Source organism: Lissotriton vulgaris, unplaced genomic scaffold (genome assembly GCF_964263255.1).
Source record: "Lissotriton vulgaris unplaced genomic scaffold, aLisVul1.2 SCAFFOLD_2536, whole genome shotgun sequence".
In the NCBI taxonomy this organism is placed as follows: domain Eukaryota; kingdom Metazoa; phylum Chordata; class Amphibia; order Caudata; family Salamandridae; genus Lissotriton; species Lissotriton vulgaris.
In genome coordinates this window covers 263,460-277,390 of record NW_028250569.1, presented here as the reverse complement: position 1 = coordinate 277,390, position 13,931 = coordinate 263,460, and the positions used below count along the sequence as shown (strand labels likewise).

General features: G+C 54.7%; 3 non-coding genes across 3 annotated transcripts; all 3 read left to right on the top strand.

Moving 5' to 3' along the window:
* Window positions 1–3,314: 3,314 nt before the first annotated feature.
* On the top strand, window positions 3,315–3,433 carry LOC147663218 (5S ribosomal RNA). The gene has a single exon (XR_015305391.1). It is a non-coding gene; the product is annotated as a 5S ribosomal RNA (ribosomal RNA).
* A 4,178-nt stretch (window positions 3,434–7,611) lies between these two features.
* On the top strand, window positions 7,612–7,730 carry LOC147663217 (5S ribosomal RNA). Its single transcript, XR_015305390.1, has one exon. It is a non-coding gene; the product is annotated as a 5S ribosomal RNA (ribosomal RNA).
* A 4,177-nt stretch (window positions 7,731–11,907) lies between these two features.
* On the top strand, window positions 11,908–12,026 carry LOC147663216 (5S ribosomal RNA). The gene has a single exon (XR_015305389.1). It is a non-coding gene; the product is annotated as a 5S ribosomal RNA (ribosomal RNA).
* Window positions 12,027–13,931: the final 1,905 nt, after the last annotated feature.

Below are 13,931 nucleotides of genomic sequence, written 5' to 3'. Positions count from 1 at the left end.
GCTGTAAGGGCGAGTGAGGGTGTGTGAGGGTGAGTGAGCGTGTGTGAGGGTGAGGGTGTGTGAGGGTGAGGGTGTGTGAGGGTGAGTGATGGTGGGTGAGGGTGAGTGAGGGTGTGTGAGGGTCAGAGGGTGCTGCTTTGGAGGAGGGCGTGAAAACATATGTCAGTGCCCGTGGTCAAAGCAATTAAGATGTAATCCACCATTCTCCCCCTCTCCTGGACCCCATTCATATTCGAATCCCAGTTTTCCCTTTCCCTAAAAAACGCCAACTACTTTATAAGCCGGCCCACATTCCCCTCCCCAACACCCAGCTCTGCAGGTTGAAAGGGAGGGAGGGAGGGATGGATGGATGGATGGATGGACACACACACACACACACACACGTTACAACTTTACTTTCTTAATAAATCATTGTCACTAGATCGTATTTATTAATCAAGTATATATTCACTCACTGCTCTATCTCACACGCTGAGGAGCAGTCACACTCGGTCCCCGTGTTCTCTCTTCACGCACTCGCCAATCTCTCTCAAACAGACGCATGTATTTCTCTCCCACGCACATGCATTTCACCCTCGCTCTCTCTCACACTCCAAGCTGATTCCCCTTCTACATCTCCATCACACACGCCTGCCCACTACGGTTGCCCTTCTTTTCGCACATTCGCCACTCTCTCCTTCACACTTTGAGGCAAAACTCACTCACACCCAGCCCTCTTGCTCCCGCCTAGAAACACACACACACTCCGTCACACATACATATAGTATTCTACAAGCAGGGCAAGTAACTTTGGTCACGGCGAGCGTTCACTGACGTCACCTACATCATGGGGCTGTGGCGCGCGGCGGAGCCATCACCGTGAGCGTGCACGTCGGCAGCTCCGCGACTTACTCACGCGCGCGACGAAATCCCATGCGCGAGTGGCCAGTTCTTGTCTCTCCTTCTCCCATTGACGATGCTGGGCGCTTGGCCAGCTCTTGTCTCCACTCGTTGTCAGCTGAGCCGACGACTATAGTTCTCGCAGCGAGAGCGCGCTTTCACGTGCTTTTCGCAGACGAGACCTAAAAAGCGACACTCAACTGCTGCTGCAGGGCTCGGGGAGCTGCCAGGAGGGTTGGGACTGCTACCTTGGTCAGCCAATGAGGGGAGGCAGCAGTCCCTCACTGGTCACAGAGCAGGATGGGGGACAGAGTCAGCGACAGACACTCGGCCGTTGGCACTTCAGGGCTTAAAAACGAAGCGCCCCGCTACGAGGCTATCACGGACGCTCTCCCTTGTCACGAGGGGGAGGGCCTCCAGGACATTTGCTGAGCTGAGGAGGTCAGGCCCACCGGAGCTGTGCCGTCCTCAGCCCAGCAAACTTCAGCTTAGGCAGCCGGGAGCCTGTGCATTTAGCGCATGTTCAGCTCCTGGCTGCCTGGCCTGAACATAAAGAGTGTTTGTCTAGCTGTCCTTTCTTCAGCCTGACGTGCAATCTTTTTCTCCAAAAAGGGCGGGGCAGGGCCTCACTGCCCTTAAGGAGGGGCGGCTGCTGAAGTCAGGCCGCTTACAAGGAGGACCCTTCACCCAGGCAGCACTCAGTCCCTCCTCTGAGTCTCTCTTCTCTATGCACACTGGGGCGGGCCCTGGACATGGATGTGATGTGCATATCAGGCCTCTGTCCCGGATAAATAGGAAAAGGAAACTTGCAGCCAGAGCTGCACAGAAAAAAAAGTGTCACTCCAATGTTTCTGCGGGCGAGCCAGAGTTGAAGAGCGGTAGCCCGGCAGGCGCTGCCACATAGAGCAGTGGCCTGATAGAGTGCCTTAGAGGCCAGTGCAAAGCAAGGCTAGGCACTTGGGGGCAGTTTTACAAGCCCCTTGCGCCTCTTTTACACCGCCGTTGCGACGCAGTGGCGGCGCAAAGCCAGCGCCACTCTGCGGGGTATTTACAACGTGACGCATCTGGGAGATGCATCACGTTGTAAAGCCCTGCACCACATGTAGGCGTTACGGCGCAAGAACGCCTCCCAAAAGTGGCTGAGTGAAATCGACAAGATTTCAGTCAGCTACTTTTAAGGCCATGCTGCGTCAAAACCCTGCGCCTGCTTGAAGCAGGCGTAAGGTTTGACGCAGCATTTCAAGGATAGGGCACCCCCGAGCCTTGCTGGAGCTGCGTCGCGCCTGCGACGCAACTCCAGCAATGCGCCGCCTTTACGGCAGCAGATGCGTCACGCATCTGTCCATTTTTGCCCCATGGTGCGGCGCATCCATGGTGGCGCAGCCGTGACGCACAATAACTGGCGCATCCCTGCTGCCGATATGCAGGGATGCGCCAGTTATTGTAAATGTGCCCCAACGTGAAAAGCCCAGGCTGCGGCTTTGCTAGCTCTCCGGCTGGCACCTGAAGGGAGGTCGGAGCCAGTGTGTGATTGGAAAAGAAGCGAGTGCAAGGCTGGAGGAAGATTTGGCTATCTGTAGCAAGCTTGCCAAGGGTTGTTGGAGTGAAGCGTGCAAGTGAGGTGCAGTGCAGCAGGTTCCAGAGTGGAGGGGGTTGCCAGCACAAGAGACCTGAAGCGGCAGCCTCTCATGCCTACGGCCATACCTGTAGGTATGTTGCCACTCGCTGACACCAAGCTCGGCCCTTGCACAATCACACCTAATCTAACTCGCTAAGAGCACTTTTAAAAAAAAAAAGAAAAAACATATTCTGCTCTCCTCCTCTCCTCTCCGCTTTTTTTTCCTTCTTTTTTTTTTCATGTATTTTATACAAAATCCGGCATGGAGTTTACAATATGCGTGGCCCTTAACTGTAAACTCGAAAACTGAAAGAAAAGGAAGAAAAGCTTTGCCCTAGGACAGAGGGCTCCCAGTGGGGAGCTGCTGCAAGCTGCTGCTGCTGATGATGGGCAGCGCCGGCCCCGGTTCCGGGCCCCCCTCTCTCGGCTGGGAGCGAGCAGGGGGCTGCTGAGGCAGAGAGCCAGGCGGGTGACCTGAAGGGCCCTGGACTACTCGGGCCCTCACCTCACTCGCTCAGTGCAAAGCAAGAAGTGCCTGGAGGCCAGTGCGAAGCAAGGCTAGGCGCTTGTTAAATGAAAAGGCCAGGCTGCTGGTGTGCTGGTGCTGCTGCTGCTGCTAGTGCCGGCCCCTTTCTTTAGAAGGGCGGTCCCAGCTTCAGCAAGCGCGAGAGATGGCCGTGCTTGGCCGTGTGCAGGAACTTTGAAAGGGAGGGCAGGTGTTTAAAGGGACTGGAAGTGTTTAAATGCACTGGAAGGGAGCCTGGTGACGTGACAGGGGCTGGCTCAGCACAAGAGGCCTGCACCGGCAGGCTCTCGTGCCTACGGCCATACCACCCTGAATGCGCCCGATCTCGTCCGATCTCGGAAGCTAAGCAGGGTCGGGCCTGGTTAGTACTTGGATGGGAGACCGCCTGGGAATACCAGGTGCTGTAGGCATTTTGCTTCTCGCTAGAGGCACTTCTGGTTTTTTCTTCTTCTGTTTTTTGGGGGTGGGGGCATTTCTTCTATTCTTTTATTGTATCTTTCTTCAAAAAGAAAACGCCATCAAGTCCACAACACGCAGGGTCCATAACTTTCCATTCGGAAATTGAAAATTCGGCTGAACTTTACACTGGGTCAAAAAAGATGAAACCCTTTGCCCCAAGATAGGACAGGGGACAGGGGACAGGGGACCCACCCCCCAGCGCAGGGTTTTCTTCTGCTGCTGCTGGGCTGCTCCGGGTGCAGGATCGGTTCCTGGTCGCCCTCTTTTGGCCTTCCCCAGTAGCCCGGGAGCAGGGGGAGGGCTGAGGCAGAGAGGCAGGCAGCGAGTGCCGTTCAGTACAACCGAGAAGGGGCGCACACGCATACACACTCACTTACACTCATGCATTCACATGCAGACACTCGTACCCTCCCCCCCCCCCCCCCCTTTCGGGAGACTCACTCACAAATACACATACACTCATACATACTAACACGCACGAACCAAACAGTCAATAAACAAGCATTTACAACGCAATAGGGGGCGCAGCATTAAAGTTTGAGTTACTGGCATTGTAAATGACAATGCTTTGCATTAACCTTTTTTTATTTTTATTTGCAATTGGTATATAAACATTGTTTGTGAATGGTTAGCTGATGTGGTGGTGTCCCCGAGTGATGTGGTGGTGTCCCTGAGTGACGTGGTGGTACCCTTGAGTGGTGTCTCTGAGTGATGTGGTGGTGTCCCTGAGTGATGCGGTGGTGTTCCTGAGTGAAATGGTGTTTGAGGGTGAGGGTGTGAGGGTGAGAGGGTTGTGAGGGTGAGGGGTGTGAGGCTGTAAGGGCGAGTGAGGGTGTGTGAGGGTGAGTGAGCGTGTGTGAGGGTGAGGGTGTGTGAGGGTGAGGGTGTGTGAGGGTGAGTGATGGTGGGTGAGGGTGAGTGAGGGTGTGTGAGGGTCAGAGGGTGCTGCTTTGGAGGAGGGCGTGAAAACATATGTCAGTGCCCGTGGTCAAAGCAATTAAGATGTAATCCACCATTCTCCCCCTCTCCTGGACCCCATTCATATTCGAATCCCAGTTTTCCCTTTCCCTAAAAAACGCCAACTACTTTATAAGCCGGCCCACATTCCCCTCCCCAACACCCAGCTCTGCAGGTTGAAAGGGAGGGAGGGAGGGATGGATGGATGGATGGATGGACACACACACACACACACACACGTTACAACTTTACTTTCTTAATAAATCATTGTCACTAGATCGTATTTATTAATCAAGTATATATTCACTCACTGCTCTATCTCACACGCTGAGGAGCAGTCACACTCGGTCCCCGTGTTCTCTCTTCACGCACTCGCCAATCTCTCTCAAACAGACGCATGTATTTCTCTCCCACGCACATGCATTTCACCCTCGCTCTCTCTCACACTCCAAGCTGATTCCCCTTCTACATCTCCATCACACACGCCTGCCCACTACGGTTGCCCTTCTTTTCGCACATTCGCCACTCTCTCCTTCACACTTTGAGGCAAAACTCACTCACACCCAGCCCTCTTGCTCCCGCCTAGAAACACACACACACTCCGTCACACATACATATAGTATTCTACAAGCAGGGCAAGTAACTTTGGTCACGGCGAGCGTTCACTGACGTCACCTACATCATGGGGCTGTGGCGCGCGGCGGAGCCATCACCGTGAGCGTGCACGTCGGCAGCTCCGCGACTTACTCACGCGCGCGACGAAATCCCATGCGCGAGTGGCCAGTTCTTGTCTCTCCTTCTCCCATTGACGATGCTGGGCGCTTGGCCAGCTCTTGTCTCCACTCGTTGTCAGCTGAGCCGACGACTATAGTTCTCGCAGCGAGAGCGCGCTTTCACGTGCTTTTCGCAGACGAGACCTAAAAAGCGACACTCAACTGCTGCTGCAGGGCTCGGGGAGCTGCCAGGAGGGTTGGGACTGCTACCTTGGTCAGCCAATGAGGGGAGGCAGCAGTCCCTCACTGGTCACAGAGCAGGATGGGGGACAGAGTCAGCGACAGACACTCGGCCGTTGGCACTTCAGGGCTTAAAAACGAAGCGCCCCGCTACGAGGCTATCACGGACGCTCTCCCTTGTCACGAGGGGGAGGGCCTCCAGGACATTTGCTGAGCTGAGGAGGTCAGGCCCACCGGAGCTGTGCCGTCCTCAGCCCAGCAAACTTCAGCTTAGGCAGCCGGGAGCCTGTGCATTTAGCGCATGTTCAGCTCCTGGCTGCCTGGCCTGAACATAAAGAGTGTTTGTCTAGCTGTCCTTTCTTCAGCCTGACGTGCAATCTTTTTCTCCAAAAAGGGCGGGGCAGGGCCTCACTGCCCTTAAGGAGGGGCGGCTGCTGAAGTCAGGCCGCTTACAAGGAGGACCCTTCACCCAGGCAGCACTCAGTCCCTCCTCTGAGTCTCTCTTCTCTATGCACACTGGGGCGGGCCCTGGACATGGATGTGATGTGCATATCAGGCCTCTGTCCCGGATAAATAGGAAAAGGAAACTTGCAGCCAGAGCTGCACAGAAAAAAAAGTGTCACTCCAATGTTTCTGCGGGCGAGCCAGAGTTGAAGAGCGGTAGCCCGGCAGGCGCTGCCACATAGAGCAGTGGCCTGATAGAGTGCCTTAGAGGCCAGTGCAAAGCAAGGCTAGGCACTTGGGGGCAGTTTTACAAGCCCCTTGCGCCTCTTTTACACCGCCGTTGCGACGCAGTGGCGGCGCAAAGCCAGCGCCACTCTGCGGGGTATTTACAACGTGACGCATCTGGGAGATGCATCACGTTGTAAAGCCCTGCACCACATGTAGGCGTTACGGCGCAAGAACGCCTCCCAAAAGTGGCTGAGTGAAATCGACAAGATTTCAGTCAGCTACTTTTAAGGCCATGCTGCGTCAAAACCCTGCGCCTGCTTGAAGCAGGCGTAAGGTTTGACGCAGCATTTCAAGGATAGGGCACCCCCGAGCCTTGCTGGAGCTGCGTCGCGCCTGCGACGCAACTCCAGCAATGCGCCGCCTTTACGGCAGCAGATGCGTCACGCATCTGTCCATTTTTGCCCCATGGTGCGGCGCATCCATGGTGGCGCAGCCGTGACGCACAATAACTGGCGCATCCCTGCTGCCGATATGCAGGGATGCGCCAGTTATTGTAAATGTGCCCCAACGTGAAAAGCCCAGGCTGCGGCTTTGCTAGCTCTCCGGCTGGCACCTGAAGGGAGGTCGGAGCCAGTGTGTGATTGGAAAAGAGAAGCGAGTGCAAGGCTGGAGGAAGATTTGGCTATCTGTAGCAAGCTTGCCAAGGGTTGTTGGAGTGAAGCGTGCAAGTGAGGTGCAGTGCAGCAGGTTCCAGAGTGGAGGGGGTTGCCAGCACAAGAGACCTGAAGCGGCAGCCTCTCATGCCTACGGCCATACCTGTAGGTATGTTGCCACTCGCTGACACCAAGCTCGGCCCTTGCACAATCACACCTAATCTAACTCGCTAAGAGCACTTTTAAAAAAAAAAAGAAAAAACATATTCTGCTCTCCTCCTCTCCTCTCCGCTTTTTTTTCCTTCTTTTTTTTTTCATGTATTTTATACAAAATCCGGCATGGAGTTTACAATATGCGTGGCCCTTAACTGTAAACTCGAAAACTGAAAGAAAAGGAAGAAAAGCTTTGCCCTAGGACAGAGGGCTCCCAGTGGGGAGCTGCTGCAAGCTGCTGCTGCTGATGATGGGCAGCGCCGGCCCCGGTTCCGGGCCCCCCTCTCTCGGCTGGGAGCGAGCAGGGGGCTGCTGAGGCAGAGAGCCAGGCGGGTGACCTGAAGGGCCCTGGACTACTCGGGCCCTCACCTCACTCGCTCAGTGCAAAGCAAGAAGTGCCTGGAGGCCAGTGCGAAGCAAGGCTAGGCGCTTGTTAAATGAAAAGGCCAGGCTGCTGGTGTGCTGGTGCTGCTGCTGCTGCTAGTGCCGGCCCCTTTCTTTAGAAGGGCGGTCCCAGCTTCAGCAAGCGCGAGAGATGGCCGTGCTTGGCCGTGTGCAGGAACTTTGAAAGGGAGGGCAGGTGTTTAAAGGGACTGGAAGTGTTTAAATGCACTGGAAGGGAGCCTGGTGACGTGACAGGGGCTGGCTCAGCACAAGAGGCCTGCACCGGCAGGCTCTCGTGCCTACGGCCATACCACCCTGAATGCGCCCGATCTCGTCCGATCTCGGAAGCTAAGCAGGGTCGGGCCTGGTTAGTACTTGGATGGGAGACCGCCTGGGAATACCAGGTGCTGTAGGCATTTTGCTTCTCGCTAGAGGCACTTCTGGTTTTTTCTTCTTCTGTTTTTTGGGGGTGGGGGCATTTCTTCTATTCTTTTATTGTATCTTTCTTCAAAAAGAAAACGCCATCAAGTCCACAACACGCAGGGTCCATAACTTTCCATTCGGAAATTGAAAATTCGGCTGAACTTTACACTGGGTCAAAAAAGATGAAACCCTTTGCCCCAAGATAGGACAGGGGACAGGGGACAGGGGACCCACCCCCCAGCGCAGGGTTTTCTTCTGCTGCTGCTGGGCTGCTCCGGGTGCAGGATCGGTTCCTGGTCGCCCTCTTTTGGCCTTCCCCAGTAGCCCGGGAGCAGGGGGAGGGCTGAGGCAGAGAGGCAGGCAGCGAGTGCCGTTCAGTACAACCGAGAAGGGGCGCACACGCATACACACTCACTTACACTCATGCATTCACATGCAGACACTCGTACCCTCCCCCCCCCCCCCCCCCTTTCGGGAGACTCACTCACAAATACACATACACTCATACATACTAACACGCACGAACCAAACAGTCAATAAACAAGCATTTACAACGCAATAGGGGGCGCAGCATTAAAGTTTGAGTTACTGGCATTGTAAATGACAATGCTTTGCATTAACCTTTTTTTATTTTTATTTGCAATTGGTATATAAACATTGTTTGTGAATGGTTAGCTGATGTGGTGGTGTCCCCGAGTGATGTGGTGGTGTCCCTGAGTGACGTGGTGGTACCCTTGAGTGGTGTCTCTGAGTGATGTGGTGGTGTCCCTGAGTGATGCGGTGGTGTTCCTGAGTGAAATGGTGTTTGAGGGTGAGGGTGTGAGGGTGAGAGGGTTGTGAGGGTGAGGGGTGTGAGGCTGTAAGGGCGAGTGAGGGTGTGTGAGGGTGAGTGAGCGTGTGTGAGGGTGAGGGTGTGTGAGGGTGAGGGTGTGTGAGGGTGAGTGATGGTGGGTGAGGGTGAGTGAGGGTGTGTGAGGGTCAGAGGGTGCTGCTTTGGAGGAGGGCGTGAAAACATATGTCAGTGCCCGTGGTCAAAGCAATTAAGATGTAATCCACCATTCTCCCCCTCTCCTGGACCCCATTCATATTCGAATCCCAGTTTTCCCTTTCCCTAAAAAACGCCAACTACTTTATAAGCCGGCCCACATTCCCCTCCCCAACACCCAGCTCTGCAGGTTGAAAGGGAGGGAGGGAGGGATGGATGGATGGATGGATGGACACACACACACACACACACACGTTACAACTTTACTTTCTTAATAAATCATTGTCACTAGATCGTATTTATTAATCAAGTATATATTCACTCACTGCTCTATCTCACACGCTGAGGAGCAGTCACACTCGGTCCCCGTGTTCTCTCTTCACGCACTCGCCAATCTCTCTCAAACAGACGCATGTATTTCTCTCCCACGCACATGCATTTCACCCTCGCTCTCTCTCACACTCCAAGCTGATTCCCCTTCTACATCTCCATCACACACGCCTGCCCACTACGGTTGCCCTTCTTTTCGCACATTCGCCACTCTCTCCTTCACACTTTGAGGCAAAACTCACTCACACCCAGCCCTCTTGCTCCCGCCTAGAAACACACACACACTCCGTCACACATACATATAGTATTCTACAAGCAGGGCAAGTAACTTTGGTCACGGCGAGCGTTCACTGACGTCACCTACATCATGGGGCTGTGGCGCGCGGCGGAGCCATCACCGTGAGCGTGCACGTCGGCAGCTCCGCGACTTACTCACGCGCGCGACGAAATCCCATGCGCGAGTGGCCAGTTCTTGTCTCTCCTTCTCCCATTGACGATGCTGGGCGCTTGGCCAGCTCTTGTCTCCACTCGTTGTCAGCTGAGCCGACGACTATAGTTCTCGCAGCGAGAGCGCGCTTTCACGTGCTTTTCGCAGACGAGACCTAAAAAGCGACACTCAACTGCTGCTGCAGGGCTCGGGGAGCTGCCAGGAGGGTTGGGACTGCTACCTTGGTCAGCCAATGAGGGGAGGCAGCAGTCCCTCACTGGTCACAGAGCAGGATGGGGGACAGAGTCAGCGACAGACACTCGGCCGTTGGCACTTCAGGGCTTAAAAACGAAGCGCCCCGCTACGAGGCTATCACGGACGCTCTCCCTTGTCACGAGGGGGAGGGCCTCCAGGACATTTGCTGAGCTGAGGAGGTCAGGCCCACCGGAGCTGTGCCGTCCTCAGCCCAGCAAACTTCAGCTTAGGCAGCCGGGAGCCTGTGCATTTAGCGCATGTTCAGCTCCTGGCTGCCTGGCCTGAACATAAAGAGTGTTTGTCTAGCTGTCCTTTCTTCAGCCTGACGTGCAATCTTTTTCTCCAAAAAGGGCGGGGCAGGGCCTCACTGCCCTTAAGGAGGGGCGGCTGCTGAAGTCAGGCCGCTTACAAGGAGGACCCTTCACCCAGGCAGCACTCAGTCCCTCCTCTGAGTCTCTCTTCTCTATGCACACTGGGGCGGGCCCTGGACATGGATGTGATGTGCATATCAGGCCTCTGTCCCGGATAAATAGGAAAAGGAAACTTGCAGCCAGAGCTGCACAGAAAAAAAAGTGTCACTCCAATGTTTCTGCGGGCGAGCCAGAGTTGAAGAGCGGTAGCCCGGCAGGCGCTGCCACATAGAGCAGTGGCCTGATAGAGTGCCTTAGAGGCCAGTGCAAAGCAAGGCTAGGCACTTGGGGGCAGTTTTACAAGCCCCTTGCGCCTCTTTTACACCGCCGTTGCGACGCAGTGGCGGCGCAAAGCCAGCGCCACTCTGCGGGGTATTTACAACGTGACGCATCTGGGAGATGCATCACGTTGTAAAGCCCTGCACCACATGTAGGCGTTACGGCGCAAGAACGCCTCCCAAAAGTGGCTGAGTGAAATCGACAAGATTTCAGTCAGCTACTTTTAAGGCCATGCTGCGTCAAAACCCTGCGCCTGCTTGAAGCAGGCGTAAGGTTTGACGCAGCATTTCAAGGATAGGGCACCCCCGAGCCTTGCTGGAGCTGCGTCGCGCCTGCGACGCAACTCCAGCAATGCGCCGCCTTTACGGCAGCAGATGCGTCACGCATCTGTCCATTTTTGCCCCATGGTGCGGCGCATCCATGGTGGCGCAGCCGTGACGCACAATAACTGGCGCATCCCTGCTGCCGATATGCAGGGATGCGCCAGTTATTGTAAATGTGCCCCAACGTGAAAAGCCCAGGCTGCGGCTTTGCTAGCTCTCCGGCTGGCACCTGAAGGGAGGTCGGAGCCAGTGTGTGATTGGAAAAGAAGCGAGTGCAAGGCTGGAGGAAGATTTGGCTATCTGTAGCAAGCTTGCCAAGGGTTGTTGGAGTGAAGCGTGCAAGTGAGGTGCAGTGCAGCAGGTTCCAGAGTGGAGGGGGTTGCCAGCACAAGAGACCTGAAGCGGCAGCCTCTCATGCCTACGGCCATACCTGTAGGTATGTTGCCACTCGCTGACACCAAGCTCGGCCCTTGCACAATCACACCTAATCTAACTCGCTAAGAGCACTTTTAAAAAAAAAAAGAAAAAACATATTCTGCTCTCCTCCTCTCCTCTCCGCTTTTTTTTCCTTCTTTTTTTTTTCATGTATTTTATACAAAATCCGGCATGGAGTTTACAATATGCGTGGCCCTTAACTGTAAACTCGAAAACTGAAAGAAAAGGAAGAAAAGCTTTGCCCTAGGACAGAGGGCTCCCAGTGGGGAGCTGCTGCAAGCTGCTGCTGCTGATGATGGGCAGCGCCGGCCCCGGTTCCGGGCCCCCCTCTCTCGGCTGGGAGCGAGCAGGGGGCTGCTGAGGCAGAGAGCCAGGCGGGTGACCTGAAGGGCCCTGGACTACTCGGGCCCTCACCTCACTCGCTCAGTGCAAAGCAAGAAGTGCCTGGAGGCCAGTGCGAAGCAAGGCTAGGCGCTTGTTAAATGAAAAGGCCAGGCTGCTGGTGTGCTGGTGCTGCTGCTGCTGCTAGTGCCGGCCCCTTTCTTTAGAAGGGCGGTCCCAGCTTCAGCAAGCGCGAGAGATGGCCGTGCTTGGCCGTGTGCAGGAACTTTGAAAGGGAGGGCAGGTGTTTAAAGGGACTGGAAGTGTTTAAATGCACTGGAAGGGAGCCTGGTGACGTGACAGGGGCTGGCTCAGCACAAGAGGCCTGCACCGGCAGGCTCTCGTGCCTACGGCCATACCACCCTGAATGCGCCCGATCTCGTCCGATCTCGGAAGCTAAGCAGGGTCGGGCCTGGTTAGTACTTGGATGGGAGACCGCCTGGGAATACCAGGTGCTGTAGGCATTTTGCTTCTCGCTAGAGGCACTTCTGGTTTTTTCTTCTTCTGTTTTTTGGGGGTGGGGGCATTTCTTCTATTCTTTTATTGTATCTTTCTTCAAAAAGAAAACGCCATCAAGTCCACAACACGCAGGGTCCATAACTTTCCATTCGGAAATTGAAAATTCGGCTGAACTTTACACTGGGTCAAAAAAGATGAAACCCTTTGCCCCAAGATAGGACAGGGGACAGGGGACAGGGGACCCACCCCCCAGCGCAGGGTTTTCTTCTGCTGCTGCTGGGCTGCTCCGGGTGCAGGATCGGTTCCTGGTCGCCCTCTTTTGGCCTTCCCCAGTAGCCCGGGAGCAGGGGGAGGGCTGAGGCAGAGAGGCAGGCAGCGAGTGCCGTTCAGTACAACCGAGAAGGGGCGCACACGCATACACACTCACTTACACTCATGCATTCACATGCAGACACTCGTACCCTCCCCCCCCCCCCCCCCCTTTCGGGAGACTCACTCACAAATACACATACACTCATACATACTAACACGCACGAACCAAACAGTCAATAAACAAGCATTTACAACGCAATAGGGGGCGCAGCATTAAAGTTTGAGTTACTGGCATTGTAAATGACAATGCTTTGCATTAACCTTTTTTTATTTTTATTTGCAATTGGTATATAAACATTGTTTGTGAATGGTTAGCTGATGTGGTGGTGTCCCCGAGTGATGTGGTGGTGTCCCTGAGTGACGTGGTGGTACCCTTGAGTGGTGTCTCTGAGTGATGTGGTGGTGTCCCTGAGTGATGCGGTGGTGTTCCTGAGTGAAATGGTGTTTGAGGGTGAGGGTGTGAGGGTGAGAGGGTTGTGAGGGTGAGGGGTGTGAGGCTGTAAGGGCGAGTGAGGGTGTGTGAGGGTGAGTGAGCGTGTGTGAGGGTGAGGGTGTGTGAGGGTGAGGGTGTGTGAGGGTGAGTGATGGTGGGTGAGGGTGAGTGAGGGTGTGTGAGGGTCAGAGGGTGCTGCTTTGGAGGAGGGCGTGAAAACATATGTCAGTGCCCGTGGTCAAAGCAATTAAGATGTAATCCACCATTCTCCCCCTCTCCTGGACCCCATTCATATTCGAATCCCAGTTTTCCCTTTCCCTAAAAAACGCCAACTACTTTATAAGCCGGCCCACATTCCCCTCCCCAACACCCAGCTCTGCAGGTTGAAAGGGAGGGAGGGAGGGATGGATGGATGGATGGATGGACACACACACACACACACACACGTTACAACTTTACTTTCTTAATAAATCATTGTCACTAGATCGTATTTATTAATCAAGTATATATTCACTCACTGCTCTATCTCACACGCTGAGGAGCAGTCACACTCGGTCCCCGTGTTCTCTCTTCACGCACTCGCCAATCTCTCTCAAACAGACGCATGTATTTCTCTCCCACGCACATGCATTTCACCCTCGCTCTCTCTCACACTCCAAGCTGATTCCCCTTCTACATCTCCATCACACACGCCTGCCCACTACGGTTGCCCTTCTTTTCGCACATTCGCCACTCTCTCCTTCACACTTTGAGGCAAAACTCACTCACACCCAGCCCTCTTGCTCCCGCCTAGAAACACACACACACTCCGTCACACATACATATAGTATTCTACAAGCAGGGCAAGTAACTTTGGTCACGGCGAGCGTTCACTGACGTCACCTACATCATGGGGCTGTGGCGCGCGGCGGAGCCATCACCGTGAGCGTGCACGTCGGCAGCTCCGCGACTTACTCACGCGCGCGACGAAATCCCATGCGCGAGTGGCCAGTTCTTGTCTCTCCTTCTCCCATTGACGATGCTGGGCGCTTGGCCAGCTCTTGTCTCCACTCGTTGTCAGCTGAGCCGACGACTATAGTTCTCGCAGCGAGAGCGCGCTTTCACG